The following is a 13,006-nucleotide window of genomic DNA, read 5'->3' as shown; positions in this document are numbered from 1 at the left end:
CAGTTGGTGAAACAATGTCAGTCAGAACTCCAGCAATATTTCTGATATTCACATATTCTCATTGTCCTATAAGAGCTGCATTTACAAATAATCACCATGGATACGCTTGAAGATAACAGGCTGGGATTGAAGGGAAATGGGGTCGAAGGGAAATGGGGTCCAATTCAGATAGAAAGTCACTTATTAAAGTCACTTGATCATCAGTTCAATGATTAAAAACAACAGAGGACAGAGAAATAAAAACATACATCTGGTCAATACAAGATCAGGAATATATATATATATATATATATATATGTATATATATATAAAATGATTAGATAATGTCTGTTGAAAAAATATACAAACTCCAGACCATCTAAAAACATTCAGTTACATCTGAGAGTTAACCTTGATAAGGACACAGTTGGAACAGTTTTTTAGAAAATAGGGACATTTCCATTTAGCCGGGAGCGACGGGTGAAGTAACAGATAGATACATAACAAATCTAAAATCATGTCCCACCAGCTTGCTAACATAAATAGAACAATAAAGATTGATACATCTAGGACACGGGCCCTCTAGTACGGAGATTGGTGATGTGGTTGCTACTTCTTTTATCGCTGTGATAACAATAAAACTCTGTCCTTGCAGGGTCAGCAGCTGCTCCTGATGGGGGGGGTAACTCACCCCTCATCCTCCAACCAGCAGTCACCTATAGAAATAATGAGGATCAACTAAGACAAGAGGAGAGAGAAAGAGACAGCGAGAGAGAGATGTAACAGAGAGAAAGAGAGAGAGGCAGACAGACAGAGGTAGAGAGAGAGGTAGACAGAGAGAGAGAGGTAGAGAGAGAGGTAGACAGAGAGAGAGAGGTAGAGCGAGACAGACAGACAGAGAGGTAGAGAGAGAGATAGAGAGAGGCACACAGACAGAGAGGTAGAGCGAGACAGACAGACAGAGAGGTAGAGAGAGAGATAGAGAGGCACACAGACAGAGAGGTAGAGAGAGACAGACAGAGAGGTAGAGCGAGACAGAAAAGCAGCAGATGAAGATGACAGAATAGAGGAGAGAAAGAGGAGCGTAGACATGCATTAATATAGCCAAGACCACAGAGGCACAAGAAGCTGCTTGAACAGAAGAGATCCACTGTGAAGTGTGTGTGTGTGCGCGCGTGCGTGTGTGTGCGTGCGCGCGTGTGTGTGTATATGTGTGTGTATGTGTGTGTGTGTGTGTGTGCGCGCGTGTAAACTTACTGTGTTGTGTTAGCAGGAGTATGTCCTGACTGTGGCAGTGTCCAGCCTCTGTATTGCAGACTGACTCCCTACATCCCCACAGCAAAACCACATGCAGAAACATGCTGTTAGTTAGTCACTCACAATCTCCAGCATAACACACCCACCACGCACACTAGAGCTGGGAAAACACGAAACCATTGTTGAAAGCATAGTGTATCGGTCTCCGTAACAAGACCGAGATAAAGCCGCAGCGGTGCCTTGCCTAATAACACACACCCACCACACACACTAGAGCTGAGAAAACACAAACCCATTGTTGACAGCATATTGTGTATCGATCTCCGTAACAAGACGCAGCGGTGCCATCCCTAATAACACACAGACACAACGAGCCCTCATTCCCCCGTGGACCCACCCCCTTGCCCTACCGTCCATGTGGCTCCTTTTCGGCTGCGTGGAGGGGGACGCTGCGTTGCTATTGGTCAGTCTGAAGTTGGCGGGCAGGGTGTCGGCTGAGCCCGGGGACATCCCCCGTGCGTCTTTGGGCCGGAACTTCTTCCTCCAGGAGGGAGCGCGCCGGAAGTTGTTATCGTCCTCCTGGAAGAGATTCAGAGAGAGGAGGAAGCAGGAAGGAGATAAGGATGTGCATATACATGGAGGAGTGATTTAGAAAGTGTGTGTGCGTGAGTGTGTGTGTGTGTGTGTGATCTTCAGAAAGTGTGTGTGAGTGTGAACGATTTAACAAGTGTGTGTGAGTGCGCACGTGTGAGTGAGTGTGCGTGTGCGAGTGAGTGTGTGTGTGTGTGTGCGTGTGAACCCTTTAACAAGTGTGTGTGAGTGCGCGCGTGTGAGTGAGTGTGCGTGTGTGTGTGTGCGCGCGTGTGAGTGAGTGTGTGTGTGTGTGCGTGTGTGTGTGTGTGAGAGTGTGCGCGTGTGTGTGTGTGCGTGAGTGAGCTTCAGAAAGTGTGTGTGGTCCATCATATGTGTGTAAACCCACCTCATCCAGTCTCCTCTTGTACCGATGGTCAGTAGACTGTTGTACTCACTTCCAGAGCTGCTCTCGCCTACAACACAGGAAGGAGGAGACAGAGAAAGAGACAGTCGATGAATGAGAGTCTCCTCTCTCTTCGGAGCCGGAGGAGACGAGAGCTGACGTCTCAGCTGGGAGCGCCGCTTGACTGCCAGGGTGGTTCAGTTGCCACCCACCAATGCTGGTAGTGTGTGTGTGTGTGTCCCTACCTGTGTGTTCTGCATGGGGATCTGCAGCAGTAGGGCCAGAGCGTTGTGGTCGAAGGTTTCATCCAGGACAGCAGGGCCCGTGCACGCCGCCTCCAGCAGGTTGTTACTGTACTCCTTCAGCTCCCATGGCTCGTACCCAGCTGATCACACGCCTCGTTGCTCCACACCAGCACGTCTGCTCAGGGTACACAAAATGGTAACCAGTTGGTACAGAAACGCTTTGGGGAATGATCAGGGAACACATCCAAAGAGACAGTCAAAATAATTCCTCTGTGAGAAAACAAATTTAAATCAGAAATGACTGCCTCTATGTGTTAGAAAAACGCAGGAAATAACCGAGGAAAAGTCCAAAGAAATATTCAAAACAAACCTATCATTTCTAAAATGTGTATATGGAAAACGTTGATATGATCAGCGTAGCTGAACTAAATTCCGGAGCTTAGAAAAGTCCAAAGTGTTAAGCTTAGCGTCTGACACTTCATGATTCAAACAAAACGTAGCTGATCATTCTCCACAGTGTTATTAGCTTAGCGAGCTGACACTGATATATGTTATTAGACGTAGCACACTTCAGATTCTCCCAGTGTTAAAATACTTCACACTCTCAGTGTTATTAGCTCAGCGTAGCTGGATTCAGTGTAATTAGCTTAGCGTAGCTGACACTTCAGATTCTCTCATAGTGTTATTAGCTCAGCGTAGCTGACACTTCAGATTCTCCCATCTCAGCGTAGCTGACACTTCAGATTCTCCTCATAGCGTAGCTGAGCTGACACTTCAGATTCTCCTCATAGTGTTATTAGCTCAGCGTAGCTGACACTTCAGATCTTTCTCATAGTGTTATTAGCTCAGCGTAGCTGACACTTCAGATTCTCTCATAGTGTTATTAGCTTAGCGTAGCTGACACTTCAGATTCATCCCACAGTTAGCTTAGCGTAGCTGATTCAGATTCTCTCATAGTGTTATTAGCTCATGTAGCTGACACTTCAGATTATCTCATAGCGTCATTAGCTTAGCGTAGCTGACACTTCAGATTCTCTCATAGTGTTATTAGCTCAGCGTAGCTGACAGATTCTCTCATAGTGTTATTAGCTCAGCGTAGCTGACACTCAGATTCTCCCACAGTGTTATTAGCTTAGTGTAGCTGACACTTCAGATTCTCCCACGTAGCTGACACTAGTGTGTTATTATTTCAGATTCTCAGTGTTAGCTTAGAGCGTAGCTGACACTCAGATTCTCCTCAGTGTTATTAGCTTAGCGTAGCTGACACTTCAGATTCTCCCACAGTGTTATTAGCTTAGCGTAGCTGACACTCAGATTCTCCCAGTGTTATTACTTAGCGTAGCTGACACTTCAGATTCTCTCATAGCGTATTAGCTTAGCGTAGCTGACACTTCAGATTCTCTCAGTGTTATTAGCTTAGCGTAGCTGACACTTCAGATTCTCTCATAGCCATTAGCTTAGCGTAGCTGACACTTCAGATTCTCCTCAGTGTTATTAGCTTAGCGTAGCTGACACTTCAGATTCTCCCACAGTGTTATTAGCTTAGCGTAGCTGACACTCAGATTCTCCCACAGTGTTATTAGCTTAGCGTAGCTGACACTTCAGATTCTCCCACAGTGTTATTAGCTTAGCGTAGCTGACACTTCAGATTCTCCAGTGTTATTAGCTTGGCGTAGTGGAGATCCATGTTATTAGCTTAGCGTAGCTGACACTTCAGATTCTCTCATAGTGTTATTAGCTTAGCGTAGCTGACACTTCAGATTCTCCCACAGTGTTATTAGCTTAGCGTAGCTGACACTTCAGATTCTCTCACAGTAGCTTATTAGCTTAGCGTTAGCTGACACTTCAGATTCTCCCACAGTGTTATTAGCTTAGCGTAGCTGACACTTCAGATTCTCCCACAGTGTTATTAGCTTAGCGTAGCATCCCACAGTGTTATTAGTTTAGCGTAGCTGACACCCTTCCAGATTCTCCCACAGTTATTAGCTTAGCGTAGCTGACACTTCAGATTCTCTCATAGCTTAGCGTAGCTGACACTAGCTTAGCGTAGCTGACACCTCCTCAGATTCTCCCACAGTGTTACACGTAGCTGACACTTCAGATTCTCTCATAGTGTTATTAGCTTAGCGTAGCTGACACGTCAGATTCTCTCAGATTCTCCTGACACGCAGATATAGTGTTACTTACGTAGCTGACACTAGATTAGTGTTTAGCGTTGCTGAGCTAACTAAATGATGAGTGAATCTGAAGTGTGGTCATTTCTCCCTTCGGTTGACTATCATTTTCTCTCACCGTTATCCCAGCTGTTACCTTGCAGCTCCAGCTGGGTCTCGTCACGCCTCCTCTCTAGCTCCTTCCTGTCGTAGTTCAGTCTCCTCAGACACATCACCCCACACTGGAAACTGTTCCTGTTACACAGACACATTGACTGGTTAAACATTTAGACAGAAACAAAATTAACATCCTTAGTTGTCCATGGCACCATTTTGGCCCTTAATAGTGGGAACTGTTCACCATTTATTTTGGCCCTTACCTATGGAAACTGTAAACCATTTTGGTTCCTAATACCTGTGGAAACTGTCCACCATTTTGGTTCCTAATACCCGTGGAAACTGTCCACCATTTTGAGCTTTTTACCTGTGGAAACTGTCCACCATTTTGAGCTTTTTACCTGTGGAAACTGTCCACCATTTTGAGCTTTTTACCTGTGGAAACTGTCCACCATTTTGAGCTTTTTACCTGTGGAAACTGTCCACCATTTTGAGCTTTTTACCTGTGGAAACTGTCCACCATTTTAAGCTGTCCCCTCATGTCCTTCTTGGTGAGGTGGTCCAGCATGCGTGCGTCTACCAGAGACTCCATGAAGTAGGACCGGTACTGGGGCAGACCCAGGCTGGGCAGCCACTCGTTACCAATCCACTCATGGTTCATGTCTCCATACGCCAGCGTCTGTGGGAGGGACAGGGGCTAGGTCAGTGTTTGGAGTCTATTGAAGAGTCAAAAGTTAGTGGGGGATGGCTACCATCGCTATGAAAGAAAAAGGCTAGGTGGGAAAGTGATGGAAATCACCCCATTAAAATCTAGAGTGTGCACGTGTCTGTACGTTCATGTCTGTGTGTAAGTTACAGCAGGTTTAAGAGCAGCTACGACCACAGATCAGAACTAGGGCCAGTGAGAGAACTAGACTGATCTGTGTGTTCTGATAGGTGGGAGGTCAGAGAACTAGACTGATGTGTGTTCTGATAGGTGGGAGGTCAGAGAACTAGACTGATGTGTGTTCTGATAGGTGGGAGGTCAGAGAACTAGACTGATGTGTGTTCTGATAGGTGGGAGGTCAGAGAACTAGACTGATGTGTGTGTTCTGATAGGTGGGAGGTCAGAGAACTAGACTGATGTGTGTTCTGATAGGTGGGAGGTCAGAGACCTAGACTGATGTGTGTTCTGATAGGTGGGAGGTCAGAGAACTAGACTGATGTGTGTGTTCTGATAGGTGGGAGGTCAGAGAACTAGACTGATGTGTGTGTTCTGATAGGTGGGAGGTCAGAGAACTAGACTGATGTGTGTTCTGATAGGTGGGAGGTCAGAGAACTAGACTGATGTGTGTTCTGATAGGTGGGAGGTCAGAGAACTAGACTGATGTGTGTTCTGATAGGTGGCAGGTCAGAGAACTAGACTGATGTGTGTGTTCTGATAGGTGGGAGGTCAGAGAACTAGACTGATGTGTGTTCTGATAGGTGGGAGGTCAGAGAACTAGACTGATGTGTGTGTTCTGATAGGTGGGAGGTCAGAGAACTAGACTGATGTGTGTGTTCTGAGGTGGGAGGTCAGAGAACTAGACTGATGTGTGTTCTGATAGGTGGGAGGTCAGAGAACTAGACTGATGTGTGTTCTGATAGGTGGGAGGTCAGAGAACTAGACTGATGTGTGTTCTGATAGGTGGGAGGTCAGAGAACTAGACTGATGTGTGTTCTGATAGGTGGGAGGTCAGAGAACTAGACTGATGTGTGTTCTGATAGGTGGGAGGTCAGAGAACTAGACTGATGTGTGTTCTGATAGGTGGGAGGTCAGAGAACTAGACTGATGTGTGTTCTGATAGGTGGGAGGTCAGAGAACTAGACTGATGTGTGTGTTCTGATAGGTGGGAGGTCAGAGAACTAGACTGATGTGTGTTCTGATAGGTGGGAGGTCAGAGAACTAGACTGATGTGTGTTCTGATAGGTGGGAGGTCAGAGAACTAGACTGATGTGTGTGTTCTGATAGGTGGGAGGTCAGAGAACTAGACTGATGTGTGTTCTGATAGGTGGAGGTCAGAGAACTAGACTGATGTGTGTTCTGATAGGTGGGAGGTCAGAGAACTAGACTGATGTGTGTTCTGATAGGTGGGAGGTCAGAGAACTAGACTGATGTGTGTTCTGATAGGTGGGAGGTCAGAGAACTAGACTGATGTGTGTTCTGATAGGTGGGAGGTCAGAGAACTAGACTGTGTGTTCTGATAGGTGGGAGGGGAAGGAAGTAGACTGATGTGTGTTCTGATAGGTGGGAAGGAAGTAGCCTGAGTGTGTTCTGATAGGTGGGAGGTCAGAGAACTAGACTGATGTGTGTTCTGATAGGTGGGAGGGGAAGGAAGTAGACTGATGTGTGTTCTGATAGGTGGGAGGGGAAGGAAGTAGACTGATGTGTGTTCTGATAGGTGGGAGGGGAAGGAAGTAGACTGATGTGTGTTCTGATAGGTGGGAGGAAGGAAGTAGACTGATGTGTGTTCTGATAGGTGGAGGAAGGAACTAGACTGATGTGTGTTCTGATAGGTGGGAGGTCAGGAAGTAGCCTGATGTGTGTCTGATAGGTGGGAGGTGTTGATGTGTGTGTTCTGATAGGTGGGAGGTCAGAGAACTAGACTGATGTGTGTTCTGATAGGTGGGAGGTCAGAGAACTAGACTGATGTGTGTGTTCTGATAGGTGGGAGGTCAGAGAACTAGACTGATGTGTGTTCTGAGGTAGGTGGGAGTGTCAGAGGTGGGACTAGACTGATGTGTGTTCTGATAGGTGGGAGGTCAGAGAACTAGACTGATGTGTGTGTTCTGATAGGTGGGAGGTCAGAGAACTAGACTGATGTGTGTTCTGATAGGTGGGAGGTCAGAGAACTAGACTGATGTGTGTTCTGATAGGTGGGAGGGGAAGGAAGTAGACTGATGTGTGTTCTGATAGGTGGGAGGGGAAGGAAGTAGCCTGATGTGTGTTCTGATAGGTGGGAGGTCAGAGAACTAGACTGATGTGTGTTCTGATAGGTGGGAGGGGAAGGAAGTAGACTGATGTGTGTTCTGATAGGTGGGAGGGGAAGGAAGTAGCCTGATGTGTGTTCTGATAGGTGGGAGGTCAGAGAACTAGACTGATGTGTGTTCTGATAGGTGGGAGGTCAGAGAACTAGACTGATGTGTGTTCTGATAGGTGGGAGGGGAAGGAAGTAGACTGATGTGTGTTCTGATAGGTGGGAGGGGAAGGAAGTAGCCTGATGTGTGTTCTGATAGGTGGGAGGGGAAGGAAGTAGACTGATGTGTGTTCTGATAGGTGGGAGGGGAAGGAAGTAGACTGATGTGTGTTCTGATAGGTGGGAGGAAGGAAGTAGACTGATGTGTGTTCTGATAGGTGGGAGGGAAGGAAGTAGCCTGATGTGTGTTCTGATAGGTGGGAGGGGAAGGAAGTAGCCTGATGTGTGTTCTGATAGGTGGGAGGGAAGGAAGTAGCCTGATGTGTGTTCTGATAGGTGGGAGGGGAAGGAAGTAGCCTGATAGGTGGGAGGGGAAGAAGTAGACTGATGTGTGTTCTGATAGGTGGGAGGAAGGAAGTAGCCTGATGTGTGTTCTGATAGGTGGGAGGGGAAGGAAGTAGACTGATGTGTGTTCTGATAGGTGGGAGGGGAAGGAAGTAGCCTGATGTGTGTTCTGATAGGTGGGAGGGGAAGGAAGTAGCCTGATGTGTGTTCTGATAGGTGGGAGGGGAAGGAAGTAGCCTGATGTGTGTTCTGATAGGTGGGAGGGAAGGAAGTAGCCTGATGTGTGTTCTGATAGGTGGGAGGGGAAGGAAGTAGACTGATGTGTGTTCTGATAGGTGGGAGGAAGGAAGTAGCCTGATGTGTGTTCTGATAGGTGGGAGGGAAGGAAGAGCCTGATGTGTGTTCTGATAGGTGGGAGGGAAGGAAGTAGCCTGATGTGTGTTCTGATAGGTGGGAGGGGAAGGAAGTAGACTGATGTGTGTTCTGATAGGTGGGAGGAAGGAAGTAGCCTGATGTGTGTTCTGATAGGTGGGAGGAAGGAAGTAGCCTGATGTGTGTTCTGATAGGTGGGAGGGGAAGGAAGTAGCCTGATGTGTGTTCTGATAGGTGGGAGGGGAAGGAAGTAGACTGATGTGTGTTCTGATAGGTGGGAGGGGAAGGAAGTAGCCTGATGTGTGTTCTGATAGGTGGGAGGGGAAGGAAGTAGACTGATGTGTGTTCTGATAGGTGGGAGGGGAAGGAAGTAGACTGATGTGTGTTCTGATAGGTGGGAGGAAAGGAAGTAGACTGATGTGTGTTCTGATAGGTGGGAGGGAAGGAAGTAGACTGATGTGTGTTCTGATAGGTGGGAGGGAAGGAAGTAGCCTGATGTGTGTTCTGATAGGTGGGAGGTCAGAGAACTAGACTGATGTGTGTTCTGATAGGTGGGAGGGGAAGGAAGTAGACTGATGTGTGTTCTGATAGGTGGGAGGGGAAGGAAGTAGCCTGATGTGTGTTCTGATAGGTGGGAGGTCAGAGAACTAGACTGATGTGTGTTCTGATAGGTGGGAGGGGAAGGAAGTAGACTGATGTGTGTTCTGATAGGTGGGAGGGGAAGGAAGTAGACTGATGTGTGTTCTGATAGGTGGGAGGGGAAGGAAGTAGCCTGATGTGTGTTCTGATAGGTGGGAGGAAGGAAGTGACTGATGTGTGTTCTGATAGGTGGGAGGGGAAGGAAGTAGCCTGATGTGTGTTCTGATAGGTGGGAGGGGAAGGAAGTAGCCTGATGTGTGTTCTGATAGGTGGGAGGGGAAGGAAGTAGCCTGATGTGTGTTCTGATAGGTGGGAGGGGAAGGAAGTAGCCTGATGTGTGTTCTGATAGGTGGGAGGGGAAGGAAGTAGCCTGATGTGTGTTCTGATAGGTGGGAGGGGAAGGAAGTAGCCTGATGTGTGTTCTGATAGGTGGGAGGGGAAGGAAGTAGACTGATGTGTGTTCTGATAGGTGGGAGGGGAAGGAAGTAGCCTGATGTGTGTTCTGATAGGTGGGAGGGGAAGGAAGTAGCCTGATGTGTGTTCTGATAGGTGGGAGGGGAAGGAAGTAGCCTGATGTGTGTTCTGATAGGTGGGAGGGGAAGGAAGTAGCCTGATGTGTGTTCTGATAGGTGGGAGGGGAAGGAAGTAGCCTGATGTGTGTTCTGATAGGTGGGAGGGGAAGGAAGTAGCCTGATGTGTGTTCTGATAGGTGGGAGGGAAGGAAGTAGACTGATGTGTGTTCTGATAGGTGGGAGGAAGGAAGTAGCCTGATGTGTGTTCTGATAGGTGGGAGGGGAAGAAGTAGACTGATGTGTGTTCTGATAGGTGGGAGGAAGGAAGTAGACTGATGTGTGTTCTGATAGGTGGGAGGGGAAGGAAGTAGACTGATGTGTGTTCTGATAGGTGGGAGGGGAAGGAAGTAGACTGATGTGTGTTCTGATAGGTGGGAGGGGAAGGAAGTAGCCTGATGTGTGTTCTGATAGGTGGGAGGTCAGAGAACTAGACTGATGTGTGTTCTGATAGGTGGGAGGGGAAGGAAGTAGACTGATGTGTGTTCTGATAGGTGGGAGGAAGGAAGTAGCCTGATGTGTGTTCTGATAGGTGGGAGGTCAGAGAACTAGACTGATGTGTGTTCTGATAGGTGGGAGGGGAAGGAAGTAGACTGATGTGTGTTCTGATAGGTGGGAGGGGAAGGAAGTAGACTGATGTGTGTTCTGATAGGTGGGAGGAAGGAAGTAGCCTGATGTGTGTTCTGATAGGTGGGAGGGGAAGGAAGTAGCCTGATGTGTGTTCTGATAGGTGGGAGGAAGGAAGTAGCCTGATGTGTGTTCTGATAGGTGGGAGGGGAAGGAAGTAGCCTGATGTGTGTTCTGATAGGTGGGAGGGGAAGGAAGTAGCCTGATGTGTGTTCTGATAGGTGGGAGGGGAAGGAAGTAGCCTGATGTGTGTTCTGATAGGTGGGAGGGAAGGAAGTAGCCTGATGTGTGTTCTGATAGGTGGGAGGGGAAGGAAGTAGACTGATGTGTGTTCTGATAGGTGGGAGGGGAAGGAAGTAGACTGATGTGTGTTCTGATAGGTGGGAGGAAGGAAGTAGCCTGATGTGTGTTCTGATAGGTGGGAGGGGAAGGAAGTAGACTGATGTGTGTTCTGATAGGTGGGAGGGGAAGGAAGTAGCCTGATGTGTGTTCTGATAGGTGGGAGGGAAGGAAGTAGCCTGATGTGTGTTCTGATAGGTGGGAGGGGAAGGAAGTAGCCTGATGTGTGTTCTGATAGGTGGGAGGGGAAGGAAGTAGCCTGATGTGTGTTCTGATAGGTGGGAGGGGAAGGAAGTAGCCTGATGTGTGTTCTGATAGGTGGGAGGGAAGGAAGTAGCCTGATGTGTGTTCTGATAGGTGGGAGGGGAAGGAAGTAGACTGATGTGTGTTCTGATAGGTGGGAGGAAGGAAGTAGACTGATGTGTGTGTTCTGATAGGTGGGAGGGGAAGGAAGTAGCCTGATGTGTGTTCTGATAGGTGGGAGGTCAGAGAACTAGACTGATGTGTGTTCTGATAGGTGGGAGGAAGGAAGTAGACTGATGTGTGTTCTGATAGGTGGGAGGAAGGAAGTAGCCTGATGTGTGTTCTGATAGGTGGGAGGTCAGAGAACTAGACTGATGTGTGTTCTGATAGGTGGGAGGAAGGAAGTAGACTGATGTGTGTTCTGATAGGTGGGAGGGGAAGGAAGTAGACTGATGTGTGTTCTGATAGGTGGGAGGGGAAGGAAGTAGCCTGATGTGTGTTCTGATAGGTGGGAGGGGAAGGAAGTAGACTGATGTGTGTTCTGATAGGTGGGAGGAAGGAAGTAGACTGATGTGTGTTCTGATAGGTGGGAGGGAAGGAAGTAGACTGATGTGTGTTCTGATAGGTGGGAGGGGAAGGAAGTAGCCTGATGTGTGTTCTGATAGGTGGGAGGGGAAGGAAGTAGCCTGATGTGTGTTCTGATAGGTGGGAGGGAAGGAAGTAGCCTGATGTGTGTTCTGATAGGTGGGAGGGAAGGAAGTAGCCTGATGTGTGTTCTGATAGGTGGGAGGGGAAGGAAGTAGCCTGATGTGTGTTCTGATAGGTGGGAGGGGAAGGAAGTAGCCTGATGTGTGTTCTGATAGGTGGGGAAGGAAGTAGCCTGATGTGTGTTCTGATAGGTGGGAGGAAGGAAGTAGCCTGATGTGTGTTCTGATAGGTGGGAGGAAGGAAGTAGCCTGATGTGTGTTCTGATAGGTGGGAGGAAGGAAGTAGCCTGATGTGTGTTCTGATAGGTGGGAGGAAGGAAGTAGCCTGATGTGTGTTCTGATAGGTGGGAGAGGAAGGAAGTAGCCTGATGTGTGTTCTGATAGGTGGGAGGGAAGGAAGTAGCCTGATGTGTGTTCTGATAGGTGGGAGGGGAAGGAAGTAGCCTGATGTGTGTTCTGATAGGTGGGAGGGGAAGGAAGTAGACTGATGTGTGTTCTGATAGGTGGGAGGAAGGAAGTAGCCTGATGTGTGTTCTGATAGGTGGGAGGAAGGAAGTAGCCTGATGTGTGTTCTGATGGTGGGAGGAAGGAAGTAGACTGATGTGTGTTCTGATAGGTGGGAGGAAGGAAGTAGACTGATGTGTGTTCTGATAGGTGGGAGGGGAAGGAAGTAGCCTGATGTGTGTTCTGATAGGTGGGAGGGAAGGAAGTAGCCTGATGTGTGTTCTGATAGGTGGGAGGAAGGAAGTAGCCTGATGTGTGTTCTGATAGGTGGGAGGGGAAGGAAGTAGCCTGATGTGTGTTCTGATAGGTGGGAGGGGAAGGAAGTAGCCTGATGTGTGTTCTGATAGGTGGGAGGGAAGGAAGTAGCCTGATGTGTGTTCTGATAGGTGGGAGGAAGGAAGTAGCCTGATGTGTGTTCTGATAGGTGGGAGGGGAAGGAAGTAGCCTGATGTGTGTTCTGATAGGTGGGAGGGGAAGGAAGTAGCCTGATGTGTGTTCTGATAGGTGTGTGTGTTCTGATAGGTGGGAGGGAAGGAAGTAGACTGATGTGTGTTCTGATAGGTGGGAGGGGAAGGAAGTAGACCAACTGTAAACAACTTCTAAACAGCAGAGGCTTCTAATAAATCTCTCCTGTCTGTGGCTCCTAAACAGGACATCCGAGTCGATGTCGGTCCGCCACCACAAGAGTTTGATGAAGAAGTCTTATCACAATGTGTATAACTACATTATTCTAGCTGCAATATCCTCCGTCTCCGATACCTCCAGATTTGCATGCAGGT

The 13,006-nt window shown here is 48.1% G+C and overlaps 1 pseudogene; it reads right to left on the bottom strand.

Moving 5' to 3' along the window:
• Positions 1 to 6: 6 nt before the first annotated feature.
• LOC135567308 (liprin-alpha-1-like) overlaps positions 7 to 13,006 on the bottom strand; it is a 46,429-nt pseudogene continuing 33,429 nt past the window's right edge.

This window comes from Oncorhynchus nerka, unplaced genomic scaffold (assembly GCF_034236695.1).
Source record: "Oncorhynchus nerka isolate Pitt River unplaced genomic scaffold, Oner_Uvic_2.0 unplaced_scaffold_2163, whole genome shotgun sequence".
In the NCBI taxonomy this organism is placed as follows: Eukaryota; Metazoa; Chordata; class Actinopteri; order Salmoniformes; family Salmonidae; genus Oncorhynchus; species Oncorhynchus nerka.
Note: the sequence above shows the minus strand (reverse complement) of the source record. Positions and strands in the feature narration are given on the sequence as shown.